Genomic DNA, 22,708 nt, shown 5'->3' with positions numbered 1-22,708 from the left:
TTTTTTTTTTTTTTTCCCTGTTAGGGTAACAGCATTAACTTCCAGAAAATTGATCTAGCTTTGCAACTTGCAAGCCACCACTTAGAAATTATTATCTCAAAAGGAAATATATTATTTTTTGTTACTATGCAATCTTTGCATTCTAAAATAGACAACTTMTGATTGCTAGAAGAGACAGATTAACTTTCAGTTATTTTCTAGTATTTGTCTATATGGCCTGTATGTTGTTCATAACTGGAGAGGTGGTTGTCTTCCTAAGAAGAGCTTTTTATTAGTAGAGACTTACTAAACTAAGCTTTTAAAAAAACCCAACCAAACAAAAACCCTAAATAAGTAACTAAAGAGAGTTACTTTTCCCGTGAAACACATGAGGGCAGCAAAGGACCTTTGAAAAGGCAGCTGCAAAACCCGCAGGTATAAAAAAAAATATTAAAAAAAAATAAAAAAAAAAAACTATTTCAGGGAAATAGATGCCTCCCAGATTGATTCACATTAAGGATTCTACACAGCATATCAAGAGGAAAAGTGTATTTCTCTTGGATTTGCCCTCTCTGTGTGCTAAGCAGGGATGTCAGCTTATGCTGTTCATGAGGAAAGAGACTGTTAGTACTGTCAGCGTCTCTGATGACTGCTCCTCAGTTTTATCAGGGAGAATAGAGGTGTAAGAAACAGCTAAAGGTGGGGAACTGACAGCCTAAACATTTTAGAATACTATATTATTTTTTTCTGCTAAAATATAACACTGCTAAAACCCTTTGTACTTGCAGTTAGATGAACAGAAATCCACAAAGGTATATAAAAAGAGCTCTATGACCCAMTAGTCCACACTCTGTTTTGAATTACACCTGAGTAAATCTAACTCTGCTTCATTAAAATAAAAGAACATATAATAAAAATATCAGACWTATCTATAGAATGTGATATAAAATCAGTTTTAAGGTTTTATTGATATTAATTGGTATTGGTTCAGTGACACAGAAAAGCCATGTATTAGTTATATGCAATGCCAGACAGGCATGATAAAAGTTTTTTTCTAGTGAAAAATGGAAGTGTACATTTTGATTATGTTGCAAGATTGTTTTCCTGATAATCTAGTTTAGAATGCTRTAACTGTAAATGTTTGTTTTTAGATATATTTTAGTAGCATTTTTTTTGTGTGTGTATTTTTTTACTCCTCCATCTACTGAWTAATGTTATCTCGTGAGCCCACAGAGGGCATGCTAAAGGATCAAAATAATAATGAATATATAATGAGGAAATGATACATTGATTTTAAGACATTTTCTTTAAATAAAGATATTCCTGCACCRAGGTCTAATATCTTACTATTAGATTTGGTGTTCATCTGGTGCAAATTGCTCATGAATCTATAGTAGTGTAATTAATGGGGGAATTTTCATAGTTCTATGGGTTCAAAGTTCAATAACATGCTACTATTTTCTAGACTAGCTATGTTTYCCCCCTTGTGTTAGATCCTTGATTTCTTTTAGACTCTTGTTAGAGGCAAAAGTGCACTGAGGCTAGGTTATCAATGCTCGTAATTATAGCAAGCAAGGCAAAAATACAGTAAACTACTGAGTTGCRTATAGGTCTTCCATGGATTTTTGCTGCCGCTGCTAAGGGTGATAAGGAGAGGTGGTACTTAAGCACTAGTGACCCTCTAAGRGTGATGGTGTCTGCCACTCTGATGGTTGTCTGTGTTGTACTAGTTTGGTGCTTTTGTCTTTTGCCTGTGCATAAGAGGYTTAAGGAATGAAAAAGMAAGCTGTGCTGTGCACTCCCCAGCATCTTTAGAGAGATAAATAATCTGAGTCCAGCAGCATGTGGCCTTGAGAAACCTTAAGAAGATTTGTTGGAAAATATGAGTTCAGGATAAATCTAAGGATAAATGTAAGGATTTGTCCATTATGATGAATTTCCTGTTTACTAATATAGTTGCATCAGTAATAATTAAGTGTAAGTTCCTAGAATGAAATCTGGTAGAGAAAATTATGCACATAATAGCTAAATTTGCTGGACTAAGCAAGCTGAACACAATGAAGGATCAGAGATCCTTACATTGGCCGTTGAAGTCCCTCCTCTTAGAGCTTTCCTTGCACATAATGCAATATCTGCAGGACCTGCATCTCAAATCTGATTCTTCTGTATCTCATCTGAATATCTTAAACACCAACAAGTTTTCGGCACTTTTCTTTCCAGTCCCGTCAGTGGACAGGTGAATCATGGAGGAAAGCTGGCAGCAGAGCTAATAGTTTGTATCAAATGGCAACACAAAGTTTCAAAATACAGACAGAAGTAGCTAGATGTTACTCTGTCACAAGAGGAGAAATAGTTTCTCTGAGTGAAACTGAAGGAAAACCTCTCAAGGAGTTCTAGTGAGCTGAGACTGAGCTTTTAGACTTTGCTGTTTGTTATTTTCTCTGTCCTCATTGCCAGTACCACTTGCCAGTGGGCATAACAACTTGACATTAAGCATTCTGAGCTGTAAAATCTTCTCAGATCTGGGCCACTAAAACCTTGTTATCCTGCTGGCATTTTCTTAAAATCAGAGTAAATGCAAAGCAGTTATTGCCAAAAGTTGGAATTAGTAGTCAGCCTTTTGGGAGAACATTTGGCAAATGGGTGCTAGCTGGTTCAGTGACACATGCTTATGTAAACTGTTCATTATTATCATTCTGATTTCTGCCACAGCACTATTCAATTATGAGAGCTGGATGAAGTAGTCACTCTCAGGAGCAATGCTGGTTTGCAGAATCTTTGCCATTGCCATTTCCTGTAAATCCTCCAATTAATTGGTATGTACATACTTAATGAATTAATCAGTTGCTTTGTTGGTGGAGGGTAGGAGGACTTGCCAAATTCAAATAAAAGGCCAGACAATGTTCAGAAATCCAGGTGTCTTTTATCCTACATAGATTTTCTATAGCTATTTATTTATTTTTAAAGGATCTGATTGTTCAGTTCCCTCCTGATGACCATAGCTGAAAAGTGCTATTTAATCATCACCACTTTTGAGTCTGTTTCATATAGGACAGCCTCACCTTTTGTCTTACTACAGAAAGAATTGTTGAACTGTGAATCACCTATGACTATTGCTGCTATGATTATAATAATAATGAAGTGATACTTCTCCCTACAATGCTCTAYATCCATAGATTTCTGATGCTCCTTGTGGGAACATGAGCAAGGTGGGCTCCATGTCAAATCTGCCTGACAAGGATGAGGCTTCTGTTGGCCTAATCACTGGCCTTGGTACAGAAACTGGAGGGATATGAAGAGAATCTGTTTTACATTAGTGCCTCCATTCAGGCTTGCTCAAATTTTGTTGCGTACAAGCCACATGCTGTTAGGTCTGCCAAGACCTAAAGAATGTAAAGTTCTTTCTTGAGGACATGGTATTTTTGTGACATGAAGTTTGTGGAAGGTTTATGGTTTTTTGTTGCTGTAGCCTGTGTCCTAACTGCATTCTTTTGTACAGGAGGAGTGACTATCCTGCCTTCTGTAATACTTGCATTGAATTCACTCCTACTTTGACAACCTCTCCATGCCTGCTGCTAAAATTGCTGAACCTCTCTGAAGTCTGACAGACCTTATATGTTAGGTGGGTGGCACCCAACTACCTCTTGTGAATGGAAGGATTAGTATGCAGTAAAGAAAATCAGGGGAAAAGTGATAAATAGGACTGTGCCTTTTGTTCTTCTTCTTTTGCCATGGGGAGCTTCTAACTTGGAATGACTGTTATCTTGTTCAGTTGGTATGTGTGGCCATATCAGTGCTATGTCCTTGTCATGATATTTTAATCTTCTGGTCCTGAGTGGTAGTGCAAACATGCCGTTCTAGGCCTCCCTTCCTTGACAGGGGAAAAAACAACAACAATAACAAATTCTTGAAGTTGGCTTTTATGTGAGAGGTTGAGTGTTTATTAAATTTGAAGCCCTTGAAGATCATTTTGAAGCCCTTTGAAGATCATTGAAAAGTTCATCCTTTAAAAATGATTCAAAAAGTACATGATGCTTTTATATGTCATTTGACTTTTTTTCTGTCATAGTTTTTTTTTTTTCTTTAATGCATTTTAATTAACAGGTTTGTGATGCTCACAGTATCTATAGTGCATTCATTGTCATGGYTGAGCATTTAAAAAGTATTAAGTCATGATTTGGTAGCATTTGAGAGGAAGTAATCCTTACCAATTTTAGGTGGTAAAGATTTCACATCCAATTTAACATCTACATTTAAGTCTCAGTTAAAATAAAAAATATTACTGTAGTATTTTAAAATGTCTTTTCTTTAAATAGGTTGAGGTAAATCTTAAAGGAATATTGGGTAAAAGAAATGAATATGAATGGCACCAATGTTCCAGCTAAAGTTGTAGGAAAACTACATTGTAGATCTTATGTTTTAAGCCTGTTAGTCTCACCCTAATGTCCATGTAATTTGCCAGYCTATCACCAGATTACAACACTGTTGGTGAACTGGATGAATCCTGYGTTTGCAATCAGTATATGCCCTGGTTTGTCTGCCTAACATGAAGAATTCTCCTGCTTTTTCATGGCATGTTGCTATCTGGTCTGGGCTTGACTACTGCTGTCTTTATTGACAGATTACTACGTGAGGATACACACCACCTTCAGTTTAGGGTAAGATGCCTGCACTGCATTTTAACTTGAACAGAATTTCATTTTGGATGGTTAGRGAAATTATTAACACTATTGCTCCATAACCTTGCTTCAAGGCTGGAGCCAACACCAGGCACACTTCTTCATTTAGGTGACAATAAATGATACAACATGAACTTTCATGTTTTCTTGAACTCAGTGTTTTATCTGATTAATACTTAAGTACTTTGTTATATTTGAAAATGTAGTGAAAACAAGTATCTTTAATTACAGCTGAGGACAACTGCATATATATTTGGAGTAAGTTTGGTAAACCAGTGTATTTCATATTGGTAACAGGTGGGAGGATTCAGGCTCAGTATCTGGTTAACGGAGAGATCAGTCCATAACAGCTGTCACCACTTATCCCCAGGTGAAGTGAATGCARAGTATAATGTGCTACCAAATTAGAATTTACATGTTTGCACATTGTGCATAGGTGATTACACARGGAAATTAGCAGTAATAACTGCCTAGGAGTTAGTTTATTAGGTACCTTTGTGGCCCAATATTAGAATATGCTTTAAGAATATGCTTTAAATAACTGAGCTGTTATTTGGCACAACAATTTRCTGTAATTTGGAGCCAATATTACAGCAAAGTATAATCAATTAACATGGGAAAGCAACTGCTGTGGCAAAAGCAGTGTAGCTTCAGGAGTAAAGAATTGTTTTCAGGAACCCATTTTCCCCAGAAAATCTGTCATGTTGCTCTCTGCCTTTGTTAAGCACACACAGAGTGAGCCCTAAAAGGTGCTGGTTGGGGTTTGGTGCAGGGCTTGAATTKCCACACATGTTTTTATTTGCCAATAAGGGCAAAGAAAGGGTTGTAGGCAGCTTTTAGCCTACAGTCAAAGTGTCCCAGCTGAAACTTGGGAACTCCTCTTTGCTGCACTGCAGGTGGGCTAAAAAGCAAGAGAACTACGTTTAGTAGGAAAGCAAAGGCTAGCAGTGCAGCTCTTTTAACCAATCTGTTTCTTACCTAGGAAAGAATYCTTATTTAGGCCTCCTTGTATTCAAATCCTTAGAAAGATTCATTAGTCTTGCAGTGAAAATGAGCCATATTTGCACTGCAGCAGGTGGGGAGCGACAGAGATAAGTGGGAAAGACAGGTGCAAGTCAGCTTGCTGGGAAGCACAGCTGGGGAAGGAGGAGCAAAGCCACGCCTGCCAGGTAGGCCTGTCCATTTCTCCACAGTGTTGCTGTAAAGGAAGGGAGTCTCTTTGGTTGCTCCTTGATTTGCAATAAAAAGATCTTTCTTTATAGAGCCAGAAATTTTGAGAGGAGGAGGGAGATTTCAGAGTGCTCTAGTAGGACTTGGTAGCTGTCTCTGGTGAGTAGYTGGTGCAGCTAGACTGTGCTTGGGAGATGGTAGAAGGTATGCGTGCAAAAATGGAGAGTTCTATTGCTTTGTTGGGGTTTTGGGACATACTGCYGGGGGTGCTTTCTCACTGAGAATCACTGAGTAAAGTTTTAAGCTTAATGCTTAACTCAAAAATTAAGTGTAAAAGGTGTGTAATAAGCTATATTTTTCTTTTTGCAAAGTGAAGGTTTTTTTTGAAGTATGATCTAGCTAGGATGATAAGAGCCTCTGTGATGCAAGCACTCAGTAAGTTCTCGGTAAAATGCAGATTCCTCTGGCATGCCTGGCTGCCCTCCCTTAAATGGGTTCAAAACCTCTCAAGTGAGTTCTACGCTGTGAGTATTTTTTTTTTTTTTCTGGATTAATTTCCTTTTTATTGAAATACTACCTCTAGACTTGGAGAGGTAGTCCAGGAAGATGATAAAAGACTGTCTCCATTGCTTGTCCTGTGAAATGTGTTTGGCTCCTTGGACTTTCATCATTTCAGTTTCAGTTGTTTTCAGTAATTATAAGAAGAACAGTGGCCTGAATATAAGCTTAGCACTTTAATGTTCATTAGCAGTATGCTGTTTATTCTTAGAGGTGACAAACTCTGACTCCATAGCCTGGTCCCTGCCAATTCAATTTGGTTCTTGTAAACATTCAGATGACTGAAAATGCAGGAGCAGCAGCTGTAGCATTAATCCGAATGCAGTACTAAACAGACCACTCTGTGAAGTCCTCTGAGCAGTCTTATATTCTACTGTTAGGAACAAAATCTTGATGYTAAGGACTCCCACAAAGTATGGGAAGAAACAATTGAAATGAATGATTAATTTGTGCTTTTTTTTTTTTTTAATTTCATTATCAAAAGATTATRTTGTGGGTGATTAAGAAGTTCCTCCCATGTGAGGAAGTTAATTTCATGAATTGTGGTGGTTCAGAAACAGCTTGAATTTACTTTACATAAGTGCAGGCTATCTAATTAAAATTAGTAGTACATTTTTTGACATCTTTTCAATAGACAATGAAGTCCCAACTGAGACAGTTCTTAGTCATTCATTGTTTTTGAATGGTTTAAATTGACCTCAGTCTTTAAGAGGGATTTGTTTAAGAACAAAGTGATTTTTACCTGATGCTGTTTCAGGAAAGAGAAAGTGAACAGTTCTTTTATCTGTGCCAATGAGATATGGGCAGAAGGCATTCCTCTAGTGGGTTTTGTAATCTGACTAAAAGCTATTTAATGATATTTTTATAATATTCCAAGTACTGTGTTTAAAAGTGCTATAAACAYTTTTCTGAGCTATATATTCTTCACAATAGAATTATGTGGTGTGCTAAATTGCATAAAGGTATATAAAGTATTAAAATAATTATTTTGTTGAAGAGTTAATTTAAAGAAGAAATTCCCAATATTTTCTTTGTGGAGGACCATTTGAATGAGACTACAATGTGGGAACTGCATAACAAAATTTACCCTTGCTGGGCAGTATATTTAAAAAGCTTAGTGATTGTGGGAAATCATGAATTTAAAGCCCATAATTTTTTACACCAGTCTCTAGTCCTGGGGTTCTTTGCATCTTTTTTCTAAAGCTAAAGACTAACTAATTTTTTACTGCAAAGTTATTTATTATGTATTTAATTGATTAATCTTTCAAGAATTGGTAATTATTTAATTGATTAATAATTTGATTAATAATTATTAATCAATAATATTGATATTAATTGATATAATTATTAATTGACTGGTAATTTAATTGATTAATAATTCTTTCAAGAATTGAATTCAATTGATTAATTCTTTCAAGATGACTTGGACAGTGTATCACTTCATCAACAAGCCTTCATTAGCAACCTACAGTCAGTGAAGGACCCGTGTGTTCCAGCTAATAGCATTGTATCTTGGATCATGTGGATTCAGGTGGCTCTGAGTAAAGCCAGACTTACCTCAACTTGCAAGGTTTTACCTGAAACTAATAATTGTAAATGAGTGGAAGGTGACTTCTGCAGAGCTGGTGAGATAACTATATTCCCAGGCTTTTATGCTGAGGAGGGTTTGTTTGCACAGGTGACTTTAAACTATCCCTGTATATTCCTGCTGCAACCAAAGAGGCAGGACCTTGGAAAAATCGGGCAAAGTGGGAGAGGGCAATGCAGATAGAGAAGTATATTGCATATATTTGAATGGCAGGTCTAACAGTATCGAGGGATAATGATACAGAATCTTAATCTTACTGTCCAGTATCTTTAACTATAATCCACTGCTGCAATAGGCAATTGTGCAAGAAATCCAGAGCTCAGCAATAACAAAAAGCTCCATTTAAAGGAATGTTCTGATGGGTAGCTRTGGAAATGTCTGCAAAAAGGGTATGCTATTCTTGTACAGTTACATCTTGACTTTCCTGAAAGTAGTTACAGAACAAGCGCTCTAAAGCAGGCAGAACACTCAAGTGTTATGTAAGGCTCTTCTACGTTTCATTCAATGTCCATGTTCAAACTACAATGTGTTTTAAGGTATGGTATAATTAAACGATGAAATTAAACGATGAAAGCATTTTATTGAGGATTTGTAGTGATCTAGCAACTTAAGTGAACAAGTAACCAGCAAGAATGGTAATTGTTGGTCCTTTCTTGGTGTTATGACTTCTATYTTTGTTATCTAAATTCTTAAAGGACACTATTAAAAATACTTGTTTTTATTATTGGCAAGTTTGAARTACTGAGTTTGGTTTTCAGTGCTCTAGCTCCATGAAGTGAACTTCTGCTTTTACATGAGCTTTTCTTTTCTGAAACCCTTGCTTTACCAACCAGTGAAAAATATCAAAATCAACAAAATAATGTCCCCACCTTTTTTCCTCTAATTTTACTATCTTTGATTTATTTATTCAAACATTTTTGGTGATCAACAAATGAGCTTTGTAACAGTGTTTCTAATACTGTGTCAAGCTGAATTTCAGATATAACTAAAATTGGCATATTCTTTTCTATTTTAGATCTAAATTGTATCTACTTCCAGAAGAAAAYCTTAAGTTTGAGTGGCAGCTGAAAGAAAGGTTTGTTTTCAAAGTTTCTTTTCTAAGAAATGAGAGTTGAGACAGAGTGAAGCAAGAGAGTAAAGTGGCAGCGTGCACAGACTAAGAACTGTCAGAGGACACATTTCCTAGTTGTACCTCCTCCATATTGCAGGTAAGGTATGATTATTGGAGAAGAAATTTGTATCAGACATCTTTGACGGTGGAAGTTCTTAAGGTGTCATGCTCTGGCAAATATCTGATCTAGTTTTGACAGTGCTGCGCTGTGTTCTCAGAGTTCTGTGTGCTTAAGACTGYGAAGACTCCTCTGATTCGGTAGTTTGGGTTACTGCAATTTAGATGCATCGCCTCTATTTCCTTTCTATGCTCCTCTTTCCCACTTTTTTCTACTAGTCTAACAACTAGTCTACTAGCCTTACAATGTTCACTATAGAGAGAACTAGAGCTACCATGTTATGTACAGTGGCTGCATTAAGTAAATGAGACTAGGTGGTGTCAATGCCTCATTTTGCTTGGTGTATTTGAGTGACCAACTACTTCAGCATGTCCCTCAGTTCTTATCTAACTTTACATTCTAAGCTGTGCCTTCATCCATGCCCTGTGTACTGCAGTAAGTATATCGGACAAGAAAGACCAGATGTTGCAACTCGTCCTCCTTATTCAAAATCTCCAAATGTAAAAATAAGTACAGAGAGGCTATCTGTGAAAATGGTTTATTTTGTATATTAAGGAAAGGCACTTAATCAGAAAAATCATTTGTTTATTCCTCACAATAAAGTTATTAGCAAAATAAATGTGAAAAACTATAGATAGTAAATATGACATCTATGTTAGCTCTACTACTTTCTTCCTAAACATGCTTTAGACTAAAGGGATGGAATGGGGAGTCTGGAATGAACAAATATGTAAGATTTTGAGGTCTGTGGCTTTAACCCAAGGAACGTGGACAGAGATTTTGGCCTTGGTGCTATTGTTTTGATTTAATGTGCTTTGTAAGCAGGCTTCTGCATTGTGTCAGCCTTTGGTTAATTTTGTTCATATCTGTATTTTACAATTACAAAATATGCTTTGTACATGTTTTCTCAAAACAACAGATATGGTGGATCAGAACATCATTGAAAGGAAGAAAAAAGAATGAATTATCTATTTTTCTGAAATAAACCCACTGAAGAGTTTCTCATTTCATGATGGTACTAGCATCAAAGGAGGAAAGGGGATAATAATATAGATCAAATGTTCCATTTCTGTGTGCAAAAATACTTATCAGAACATCCTCTTTACAGTAGCATGAGGTCTGGCTTCGTTTGAAAAAGCAGAAGTCTCAAGGATGTAGTAAGCTCTCATTTTGACCACTTTCTGTCCTGCTTGCTCTTAAGACCTGACAGGAGGTTACWGTGCATGTCTTCCCTTGATATGTAGTCACCTTCCATGTCACTTTTCACGTTAGTGTATTTATCCTCTTATTTTAGTCCCATTTTAGTCTCTCTGTTCCCACATACATGTTTTCCACCACTCAAGCCTTTACTGATGTGAGGTGTTGCTTTCTGTTCATAGAAGATATCAGTTTCCTGTACATTCAGGCTACATTTCTTTTGATTTGAGTAGTTAGTCTGGCTCGTATCTTCCTCCTTTCTTGTCATTATCAGCAGAGCCATAGGCTACGGATGTCTAAGGCCAGGCAAGTGAACAGTGCTGTTGCATGTTGTTGCAAACAGATGAAGTGTCAGCAAGTTTGCTTAGGGTACTTCTCCCTGGGGCGAGGATTAATGGAGAAATGAGCTKTATCTGAGGGATATTAGTTATGTCCTTTGCTGTGTTTTCAGAAAGCAGTAAGATGATGAGGATAGCTTGAGAAATTGGGTGGAACCTGTGTAGTTTAAAGATGAGACCAGAAGATGTGCATGAGATTTTCTACTTTTTTTAAACAAGTCTATCCTTATCAATCCTAGATAAAAATAAAGAGGAGAAATGCCATATCCTGCTTGAGACTTATTAAATTTAAATTCAATAAAGTTGTTTCCATTGGACTCAACCATTGTCATTTAGGACAAGCTGGATGTTTTAGCCAATTTTGTTGTATTTGTCCCAAAAATAAAGGTTGTTTWTATTCTGTCCAAAGGCAAAATTATAATTGTTTAGAGATCTTCCTTCAGAATTTAGAAAGCTGCCAAACATCACTTAGAAAATATTTCAGCTCTTGCTTTTTCTATTTTGCTCTTGTTCATGCCAGAAATCATGCCTTCTATTTAAAGTGCAAATTATGGAGAAAAAAAATTAATATATACATAACTTTCCCTTAAAAATACATGATGTTTTAAATAAGCCTTAACTTCAAAAAAAACCTCCTGCCTTTCTAAAGGTTACTGCTGAGCTAGTAYGCCCTGCTCTGCCAGGAGTTCCATCAAATCAGGCAAGTGTACTAGATGTGAATAATCTATTTCCTCAGCTGGGGAATCAGGTTTTACTGGCTTTCTGCATGTATTCCTATGTTGGTGCAGCTAACCAGAAATGTGTCTGTAATATATACTTTTCCTCTTTTCTATTATTTCCTCACAGAGAACTTTGGCATTATTATTTTTAAACCAAATTATGAAGCTGCTGATGGTCTTTTTTTTTTTTTTTTTTTTTTTTTTTTTTTTTTTTTTTTTTTTTNGCTGCTATCTCATTTTAAGGCTTCTAGAGCTGTGTGCTGAAGAAATTTATATATAATGTTAATTCCGCTTCCCATTTTTTGTTTAACAAAATACTCTTTAAGCTAGTATTCTTAATCAAGCCTTCAGTAATTAGGCAAAGAATCAGTTCATGTACTTGAATATATTTGCAACCCGTTAGATAGGCAAGTAATCAATGCAGTTAGACTCGTGATCTGAATACACAACTAAGAGTTTRTGAAGGAGAACACAGGCTATAAAGCTGCTAGGCTGGGAGCTCTACTTGTTCAGAATTAAGTTATCCTTACATATACTGTGATACATATCCTGTGATGAGGCAAGTAAAACAAGTGACTTTTTTCCCCTCTGCCTCGGTTTACCACCACCTCGCCATTCTCACTGTGGAGAGGTATGGAGTGACACTGTGGATGTCTGTGTGGACCTGTGTATTCCAAAAATCTGTGCTGGGGTTGAAGCACTTCAAAATTAGTTCTTGCTAATTTTAAATCTTGCTAATAAGTTGTAATTGGCCTGAATTTTGGATTTTTGTATATATTATATAATTATAATGTATATCAATATATATAATTATATAATATATACAAAAATATATATAAATATATATAATAAATATATATATTGTATATATTATATAATTATATATTCCAGATGGTTCTATATTTTGAATACCTTGCCCAACTACCTACAATACCAGTTTGGATGGGTAGAAGAATCTGTATCTACATACAGAGGAGCCCATTCTGACAGTAGAATGAAGCTGACCTTTTTCAGTACTAACTAGCAATAATAGTTCTTCAAACATTCTTGTGTTATTTCAAAAGATAATACATTTTTGCTAATTTTTGCTATGTATTTCAATAGTTTTTGAGGATGAGATATATTGCTACTGCAACTACTATTTTCTGAAAGATTTCTTTCAGTGGCTGTTGTCAGCTATAAAACTCAGTCCTTTGACCTATTGGCAGAGTTCTTCCCTAAAATAATTACACTTCAGAGCTTTGCTCTCGTGGGAAGCTGGCCTCTAGCAGCCTTGACCTTCATTGACTCCCCAGCCAGGTTTGCACTTAGCTCTGCGTACTCTGTAACTTCATGGTAAGGCCATTTAGAAAGTAATTTCCTTTCCCTCTGAAATATTAGTGATGTTGGCAGAATTCTCCCTGCAGACATAGCCATACAGACAAAAACCCCTTCATTCAAAGAGGAAAAGCTGATTCTGCTCACTGCATTAGGGTGTTTGTTGGGAAATGCTGCAGTGATAATCAAGAAATGGCATCTGTGTTTAGTGAATTTGCTATCTCTGAGCAGGGAGAATGTAATGCAGAAACCTCCCTTGTTTATATGTTCCACAAGGTTGGCATTTAAACACATTACCTACATGCTTGATAAAATTCAAGATTTTCTGGTATTTTGTATAGAAGACTAATAGTTTGCTTTTGTGAGAACATTTCCGGACTAGACTTTCATAGCTATGTTAAAATAGCAGTATAAAGTTTACTTTGATATGTAAGCTCTATCTTCTGTAATCCTTGATGTTGCAAAACAAGCTGCTATTCACTTAACTAAAACTGCTGCATAGCTGTTCCAGTGTTTCAAGGCAATTATCAACAACGTGCAACATGAGATTGGTTTTCATGTAAAAATGCTAAAGTGAATGGATTTGATACAGTATGTTGTTCAATTTACTTTCCTATTAAGTGGACTAATCAAATAGAATACAGCAGCTTTTCAAGATAACAATGTCTTCTTTCATCAGATTGAACATTTGTTTTAAATATCTGTCATTATGATTTCTGGTTTAAATAGATCATTAAATAATCCATCTCTTGATTTGTTTTCCTTTATTTAAATTTSGATAGGCTAGAGACTATGGTAAATRAGACTGAWAAATCTTTTCATAGTAAAGAAACTAATATTGCCATCTCATTCTTTGCTATTCAACCTCTGAGCTACAATTCACTTAATGGAGTAACCTTTCAAGCTCTGGCACAGACTAGTTGTCATTTTACTTTATGAGTAGTCTCACAGCACAGGAAGGTTCTTTAAACGATAAAAAGAGTTGGAGAATGATATCAGAGCAATGTATAAGACAGTGTGTTGAACTCTTCTGTTTCTCAGGTTTCTTGTGTGTGGGACTTAGGGACAGAAGCATGAAGAGGATCACAACTGCAGCCTGTGTAAGTCTCTTGTCACCATTTCACGCGGTGCTGCRACTGGTTGCTAGACACCGGCCAACTCCCAACTTCTTCTAAAGCTGATCCCCTGGTGCTAGCATGAAGCAGGCTGGGCTCTTTGCTGAAAGGCTTTGCTTGTCTTTTACGCATGTACATGTGTATGACTTTTCAGGGCTTGCCTTTCACTTGTAAGAAAACCTTATTTTTTCTGCTTACTAGAATAAAAAAAAGGTGCAATACTCTTCAACCTCTTTGATTTAGAGACAGATATAAACCAGAAATTTTTAAAGCTATTRCAATTCATCCTTCCTCAACCATCCTTTCTTCCATGCACCCTTTAAAACTGAAGCCTTTGCTTTCATAAATTTCAGTTTGACATATTTCTTGAGCAGTAAAGGCTAAAAATTCATTAAATAGTTCCTGTGAGAAATCTCATGAAGACTTGAGATGAATGGGAAAGTTTTCATATGACTATAAACATATCTTTTCTTTTCACAGCTGAGCAGCCCAGAAGTAAAAAATACATATTTTATCTCTTAAGCAGCTATCAGTTGAAGAGGGGAACAGAGTTCTTGTTCTATAGCAGCTTTTCAGACTCTAATTCTACTTCTGAAGCATAAATGGTAAATGAAATCCTTGTACAAGAGCCTTAAGCTGAACATTTTAAAATCTATATGTAAACTAAAACTTCAGATACAAATTGTGAAGATGTTTTTTTACTTTCTTCCTTTAACTGATTTGAAATTTTTGCCTTTTCAGGTTAGGGAAGGGCTGTATGCAGATAGGAGCGAGTTGCTGTTTAATTTACAATTTTTAGTGTGAACTTAAAATGGAGAGCCCCTACCCAGCTATATGTTTCCTGCTTACAGACAGGATTAGCAGTATCCCTTTTTGAAAGCCCCTGGTAAAGAGACTGTGCCCTTCTAAGGTTTTGGAGTCAGGGCGGCCAGGGAAGGAAAAAGAATGGACATTTGTCTGAGAAAGAGGTCTTTGGTGCAAAACTGTGCAAGCACTGATTCATAATGCTACATCAAGATTTGGCAGCGTTAATGCATCTTCTGTCTATTGTGAAACACAGGAAACATAGCAGTGAAAGCAGGCACTCTGTGCAGGATGTTGTAGTTATAAGGTGTTGTAAGTCTACTTTTCCTCTGTGTCTTCCTGGTATGTGTTCTCTCCCTTTTGTTAAGCAAGTGGAACTGATAGGATCTGACAGTGGCATATGTTTCATGTGGCTGTTTTAGTTCAGCAGGTGCACTAGGCTGAATTACACATTGTGACCAGCTAATGAGATTCAAACAGCAGCGTTTGAAGTGTGCTTCTGAGTAAAATGATCAATAAATATTTCTTATTTAAAAAATGCATTTTTAAGAGTGGCTGGTTTTCAAATTCTTTTTAAGTCTGACTCCTGTGACCAAGGCAATGCTTTGAGAGCCACAGGGGCACTGTGATACTGCACTGAATGTAGTGCCTGGCTCTGCTCCTCCAGTGCAGGGGCACTGCTCCACTCTGCAGGGGCAGGGACACTGGGACACTAGCGCTGCAGGCGGGTGTCTCCCCGGGCCAGGCGCTGCCTCCCRGGGCTCCTGTGCTCCCTGCTGGGAGCCGTGTCCTGCACCAGGGAGCTCTGTTCTCTGGCTAGAGTGGAGGCCTCAGCTCTGCATGTTTTACAAATTATGAATGAACTCGTTAAAGTAACATTTTTACCTCTTCCTACTCTTCATTGATATTATCCAGTGTTATAGTTAAAGCTTACGGTTAGACACCTTTTGTTCACTGGGTGAAATATTTCTGAAAAGCGTAGTGTTGCTCTCTGCTTTTGTTTTGGTTAGCAAGTGGGGGCGTTAATCCTACTAGAAAACCTTGTGTGAAGTAAAAAAACCAAAAAAACTCCTTGCTGTGCTTAAAGAATCTAGTTTGTTTAAAATAATAAGGAATACCCTAGCTAGCATTTTAAAATTGCAGGAAAAATAATCTAAAAAAATATAGAACTTATTTYTCCTATATCAACTACTTTTCAGTGGTTGTGTCTACCACTTACTACCTACAGCTCTCTTACTACCTACAGCTGTTTTGTGATATTAAAATCTTTCTGTAATGTTTTTATGTTTTCCTGGATAATCCTTACAAGCAGTATTTTTGTTCTTTTGTACTTTCCTACAGAAATGAAGTATGTGCATAGCGCATTTTGTACCTCTTTTAAGAGTTTTAGTGGTGGCAGCTTTAGAAAGGGAATCTCTATTTTAGAAATTTGCCTGGAAGAAAGGGGAAGGTATAAAATCCAGGAAAAGCYGAAATGATACTGTTGTGTAAGATTTCTCTTTGGTCAAGATTTGTCCTTGTACAATTTTCTGTCTTTGAGGGAAGTAAGAAATTCTATGTTATTACCCAGTCAAGTGTACAAAATGTAAAGCMAAAATAACTTTGTCTCCCATGGAAAACTAGTCCAGGGTATTTCTGCCTTCTGGGTTCAGGCTTTAACATATTGCAGTGAGAAAGGGTGTCTCATCTGTATGCATTTTAGACTGCATGGGCTGGAGTGCTGAATATTTAGGATAAAGTAATATAAAATAATGACTAGACTTATAAATACCTGTATGTTGCTAAATATTCATATACTTATCTGTAAATATAAAAATTATTGATAGAAAATATTATTCCATACTTAAACATCATTGAACTGTGTTGTTTAGACAGCGACAGCACTGCAGCTGAGAAATAAAACATGGATTCAGTTGAAGGGGAAAAAAATGTTTTCCCCCTCCCTGTCCCGTTATAATACAGCAACTGTTAAGCTGCTTGGGCATTAGCGGGGCTTGTCTGCATGGTTTCGGGCTTACAGAAGCTCAAGAACGTGGGGTGTCTCATATCTTACACGCAGACAGGACACTTGGAGGCAGATGCTGACACTTCCTTCTCTGCTGGTCTTCTAGCAAGTGCCAGCACAAGACTGTGCTAACAGCTGTGCCTGTGAGCCCCTCCTGCCTTGTGGTGCTCCCATTGCATCACAGTGCAGTGGTAGGTACTTTTTGATTTTTTTTTCTGTCATTTTAAGATCACCAGAAAGAAAATCCTGTTTGACTTGGGAAAATAGATGAAGTGAGCATTGAAAATGCTTTTTATGCAGTTTCATTTTTTTTAAGTCACTCTGTTATTCTAAATGAGAAAATATATTATACTATGGCTCATAGCTTTAGAAAAAATGCAAGTATTATTATTAGGATGAAAATCACAGTAGGTCAGTATTCAGCTGGTTCATAATGTAAGTGGTCAAGAGTCACCTGACAACTTAATTCTGCAGCTCCTAGGAACAGGTTCCCACAAGCTCATTTGTTTTATGAACATGCAGATTTGATTTCTGAGCAAGTCCYTTGGGAGATTAGACTTGGCCTCACCAGTAGCCTTAGAGTGTTTTCTTGATCTCCTTGCATTTGGTAGGAGTTTGTCCTGTATTCCTTGGTATCATTGTGTAGGCAGAATTACTAACTATTTGGGAAATGCTCAGCAAATCTGAGTCTTACATCTGTGTACTGATATTAATCTCAGCAATTTCAATTGTTTTTAAGCATATACTTAAAGTAGATGCCTGAACTGAGCACCACATAATGCTTCTAGCAAGCTGTGATTAAATCTGAGAGAGAGGGGAGGGCCAAAAAAAAAAAAAAAAAAAGTATTTTCATTAATCTCTACAAGTATTGGGGACTGTGCTTCATTATAAGCACTGGCACAAGTAGTATGAGGTGTGCATGTTTTTTTGTTATTTTCATTTACTTTGCCTCAATATGAATTTCTACTTTTTTTGATATGTATTAGGATTGAAAGCAATATAAATTAGTTACAACAGCGTCAGGGAGGAGAAACTGTTGTACATTTAATCCCCCCCCCATCCCACCCTCTAATCATGCCTTGTTTTCTACATCTATTGAAACTAAGTATTTCTTCAAGCAATTCTTCAAAGTGTTACATTAGTTCATATTCTCGCCCTTGTTACAATTACAGACTAAAGTCAAGCTTCCCCTCCCCTTTTTGCAGATTTCTACTACACTTCCTTATGTTACTTGAAATCTTGCATGGAAAGTGTGATGTTTTTAGACCTAAGGGGATGATTTAAGAAGGCAGCAAATGGTAATGAGCTGATAGTTCTACCGGAAGTAAAATAAGTGAGAACATGTGCAACTGCTTCCAGTAACAAGAGCCTTTATTAAAACAAAATGCTGCTCATGGTGGTAACACCATGAGCAACAGGCTGGTAGCTGTTTAAGATGATGGGCATGTACAAAGCACTCTCTGATAAAGGATAACTCTGTTCTTTGGTTACAATTTTAAAACAATGCTACACAACAAAAGAGACTGAAGAAAGAAAGAAAGAAAAGAGCTCTGAAAGTAGAAATTAGTGATAATCCCACAAGTTTCAGTGAGGAAATACAGTAATTTCAAAGACATTTCTGTAAGTTATGTTTGTACTGTAGCCCTTTTAGAGGTTTTAAGGGGATTTTTGTTTGCTTTTTTAAATTTTTTTTTTTTTACATTTCATTAAGTTGTCACTTTYTTGAGCATAAATATTTTTGAAGTGTCAGAGTTGTTTTTGTTTATATTTTAGGTTTTAGTCCCTTGAATCTGACTTGATTACTTAAGTCAGATTATTGACTCTTATTTCCAGCACTGGTTTCTCATTTTGTTCTTCAGGTGATGTCAGCAGTATCAATAACTTTATTCTCTTACTTACCATTTAGGCCACTAAAATAGCAAAGAATTGACCTCTCTAAATTTTACTTAGGATTGTGTGTTTGTGTGTTGTTTTATAGCTGTCAGCCTCATTCTGTCACTTTATAAAGCTTTTAGGTTTTGTTTTCAAAATGTCAGAATTCTTGATGGGCTGATGAGAGAGAAAGTAATGCAGGAACTCCTCTCAGTTGTGCATGGCAGAAGTTTGTGTCTTAGTGTAGAATATTAATCAAGAAATAGCTCAGTTGAATTTATGATAAATACAGTGCCAGTGAGTCAAGAGAAACTACTTAAGGTTTGAGTTGGTGCTGTTTAGATCAATGGCAAAGTTTCGGTCAATTTCTTAAAATTAGTCCAAGTGAAGATGCCCAAGTCAATGACTGTTTTGACACCTCACTATGCATGTGAGAATATATCATTCATTACTATAATATAGCAGACTTGAAAAAATGAATTCTCGTATATTTTGGAACATCTTATGTGAGTTAGAAATGTGGCTTTTTTTATATGTGTTCTGCCAATGTCATATGGAGTGTGAGGGATGTATCGTACAACTGTGCAGTGAATTTTGGTCACTAAAATGATTAATATGCTTTTTTAAGTTCCTCTTTTGAAGGGAATTAGTATGTTATTTGCTATATGTAATAAAGATCCTGTTGTGACTTTGTAGTAATTTGTTCTAAACATTCAAATAAGTTTGTGAGTGGTTCACAAAGCCTGAATTAAAATCAGTTGATGTGTACTTCATACAGACAGGGGTGTAACAGTTGGTGGCCAGACTAATCACATCTACTCTTTTCTCAAAGTCATGTTTTGGAGAACAAAACGTTATTGTATTTTGTGCATTCACAAGTTGATTGGATTTGACTTCTGTATGTATTAAAGTTCTCAGTGCCTCATTCTGTTTGTACATAGTTTTATAAGAAGAATATTGGAAAAGTTTTCCTTTCTTGCATACGCTTTTTCTTCTTTTCCTGCCATTTATATGGGAACAAACCTGGATTTTTTTGGTGGATGTACTTGTTTAATACAGCACATCTGGAAGTCAGGAGTAAGTAGAGAAAAAAAAATTAAGTCATTTGTCAAACATCATATAAAAATGTCATACTGAGGGTAGAATTTGCTTTTCCAAGAACTTACAAAGACAGGGAATGACAACATCTCATCTAGAAGCTCTAGAGAAGACTAAAGAGAAGAGATGATACAGACTGATGGTACTTGTTGTCCTTATTGATGAGATTTGTGGGGTTTTTTTACCCTTTTCTCTTACAGATTATAGTGTGACATATATATGTATTTTTTTTCCTAAAGKAGGGGAAAACATCTTTCTGCATAACAGCTTGAATTTATAGGTTTCTTGGAAGCAAGGCACATGGGCCTTGCTTCCTGCCTGAGACATGGCACCCACTGGAGCTCAAATGCCCAGCGTTTCCAGGAAGACCTGTGAGACCCTTGGGGATTTGGTGCTGCCCTGTGATAACCTTTATACATGAAAACCGGGTAAAGAATCTCTGTGTGAGTCCTCAGCAGTGCCTAGAGAATGCTCAAGTGGGGAAGGTGGAGGCCAAGCCAGCCTGTAATTGCTTCAGTCTGTTGGAAAGTCTTGTACTTCCCAGCAGRCAGTTAGCATATTGTAGTTATGGTTAGGTTACACAAATGAGTATTTATAGGAGTAATCATTGAGCCTTATTTTCCATTTAAAAAGGGGAAAAAATCATTCCATTAAAGAGCAGAAAATAGAACTTTGGATATAAATTTTAAGCACCTTTATTTTATTTTATTTTTTTTGGTAGTATCTCATTAAGAATGAATGGAAAGAGGAAGACTGAAGTTTAAAATTGTCCCCTCCCCGTTCTGTTCCCCAAATCTCAGCAGTCTCTCTTCACTTCTCTTGTTCCTCTTTTCACTGGGTTATAAGAAATCTAAAATGCCCTGGAATCTCATGTCTATTCCTCCTAGTATACTGATGCTGGGATCATTAATGTTGTTTTGGTTCATATTTGTCTATAAGACATCTTGTAATCTCTTACCTATAGTGGAAAACATGTGCTCAAGGGATGCTCTAAACACTGATTTCATGACATCATAGAAAAATTAWATTTGGAAGGGACTTTGGGAGGTTTCTAGCCCAAGCCGCTCAGTGCAGCGTTAGCTCTGAGATTGGTTTGAGCTGCTCAGAGTTGCAGCTTGAGAGCTTCTGAGGTTGGAGTTTACACAGCCTCCCTGGGGAGCTGTTCTACCATTTGCTTGCCCTTATAGTAAAAAAATTTCTCCTTACATCCAGGTGGACCCTCCTCTGTTTCAGTTTGCACCTTCATCTCTCACCCTCATTCCATGGACCATTGTGCGGAGCCTGGCTCCATTGTCTTGGGAGCCTCCTTGTGGGCACTGGAGGGGAYGCTGCTGGTCTCCTCACACTGTCCTCCCTGCTGAACCAGCCCTGCTCCCTAACAGGAGCCTCACTATTCTTTCTGGTCAGGAAGGGACAACACTGCATGCAATGTCCTCCGAGRTGTGGTTTGAGTGCCAAGCGAATGAAGAGAATCCCTTTCCTTGATCTGCTGGCTTTGCTCCTGATAGTATGGCCAAGGATTCTGTTAGTGTCCTTTGCTGGCAGGTCTCCGCAGTTGTCACTTCATTTTGTGGATTTATTTCAGCTGCTAAGTACTAGCACTCAGAATGCACTTTGCTGTATGATGTGGCTAATGTTAAGGTGGTGATATAAATAACTAACCACACACTAGCGGAAGGAATTGTAGGTGAAGGAAACTATGTGCTAATAATTCAATTGGAAAAAAAAAGAAAGCACTCTAGTGGACTGTAACACAGGAATCTGCCCAAGGTGGCTACAGTCAGCCAGAGCACTGCCAGTGCTTTGGGAGGCCTGCACGTAGGAAGTCCCTGGCGCGAGGACTGTGTGGCGGTTTCTCTTTCAATGCCTGTGTAATTTAGAGTCTCCAGTGAGCATCTCAGGTTAAGCAACTTCCACTGAGGTTTTATTGGAGGAAATATTAGAATGGCTTAATAGCACAATGCCTGCATTTTGTTATTTTTAATATGTCTTGTTTCCTCCTCCTTTTAGCTTTATGTACAGCCCAAGATGACATGACAAGAGCCAAGCTGCAAGCGAATGATGTCTGCTATTTCCCAGTCAGTGTTTAAGCTCTCTCACCTCAGGTGGAGCAGAACCCAAGCTCTTGGATATGTGACCCTTGGGTGGATCTAGTATATTTTTAATATGTCTGAGGAAAGAATTAATAAAACCTCTTCTTAAAGCCAATCTGGCAAGGGCTTCTGTTAGAYTTGAAAAGAAATGAAAGGGGCTGTGGAAAATGTTGAAGACTTTCTTGCAGGCCTGTAGATAGACAAGTGATTAGAAATAAAATCTTGGGKTTGCTTGGGGATGTCACTTGAATGAAATGTTTTATAAGTGATAAGCTAAGTAACACTTGAGCAAAGGTGAGCATTTAAATGTAGCAAGGTAATTGTAATCAGTAGGTCAATTCCAAGTGTAGCAGCATTTTTTTGTGAAGTCTTTCTTTGCCCTTGTAGCTCTCAACTGTGTGTAACTCTGCTAGAAGCATAAAGGAGTGGCTAACTGAGACATGGGAGTGTGCTGAAGGATATGAATTTAATCCAGTGCAGTGATATCTGAAATGGTAATAAATAGGGAGGTCCTGGAATCTGTTTCCATTCACTCATACATTGTTTTAACTGAGCTTAGTTGCCCCACTATAAATATAACTCTTTAAATTCAATTTAATTTTTATCTGAAATATAGCATATGAAACATGCTGCCTATGTTTAACAAATAATATTTAAATTTTGATGAGGAATGTCCTCCCCTGGAAACGCAGTGGGCAGAGCCTTGCAAGCATGTTCTGGCTTAGTGACTTATTTTGCCTCCTTGTGCAGGGAAAGGGAAGCGCTGAGCACCACAGGAGCAGCAGGAGCTGCTCAGGTGACAAGTGCAATCACTGGCCCTAATGTGTCTTACAAGGCACTGCACTGCTGGTGACGGGAACTACTCTTTAGTTAAAACCCACTTTCACAGCTGTACCTGAACCTCCCTTTCTTATGTCTCTCTTGCTAATCATAACTTTAAAATCTAT

The 22,708-nt window shown here is 37.1% G+C and overlaps 1 long non-coding RNA gene across 5 annotated transcripts; it reads left to right on the top strand.

The window, feature by feature from the left end:
* Nucleotides 1-5,919: 5,919 nt before the first annotated feature.
* On the top strand, nt 5,920-21,763 carry LOC112949283. Of its 5 annotated transcripts, none has more exons than XR_003249788.1 (4): nt 5,920-5,987; nt 8,990-9,182; nt 13,816-13,874; nt 21,679-21,763. It is a non-coding gene; the product is annotated as an uncharacterized LOC112949283 (long non-coding RNA). The 5 variants fall into 5 exon arrangements; XR_003249789.1 differs by lacking the exon at nt 21,679-21,763 and adding an exon at nt 16,805-16,828; XR_003249790.1 differs by lacking the exon at nt 21,679-21,763 and adding an exon at nt 16,753-16,776.
* Nucleotides 21,764-22,708: the final 945 nt, after the last annotated feature.

The sequence above is a fragment of the Nothoprocta perdicaria genome, unplaced genomic scaffold, assembly GCF_003342845.1.
Source record: "Nothoprocta perdicaria isolate Ctin4 unplaced genomic scaffold, notPer1 scaffold_29, whole genome shotgun sequence".
Taxonomy (NCBI): domain Eukaryota; kingdom Metazoa; phylum Chordata; class Aves; order Tinamiformes; family Tinamidae; genus Nothoprocta; species Nothoprocta perdicaria.
The sequence above is the reverse complement of the archived record's forward strand: the minus strand, read 5'-3'. Positions and strand labels throughout refer to the sequence as shown.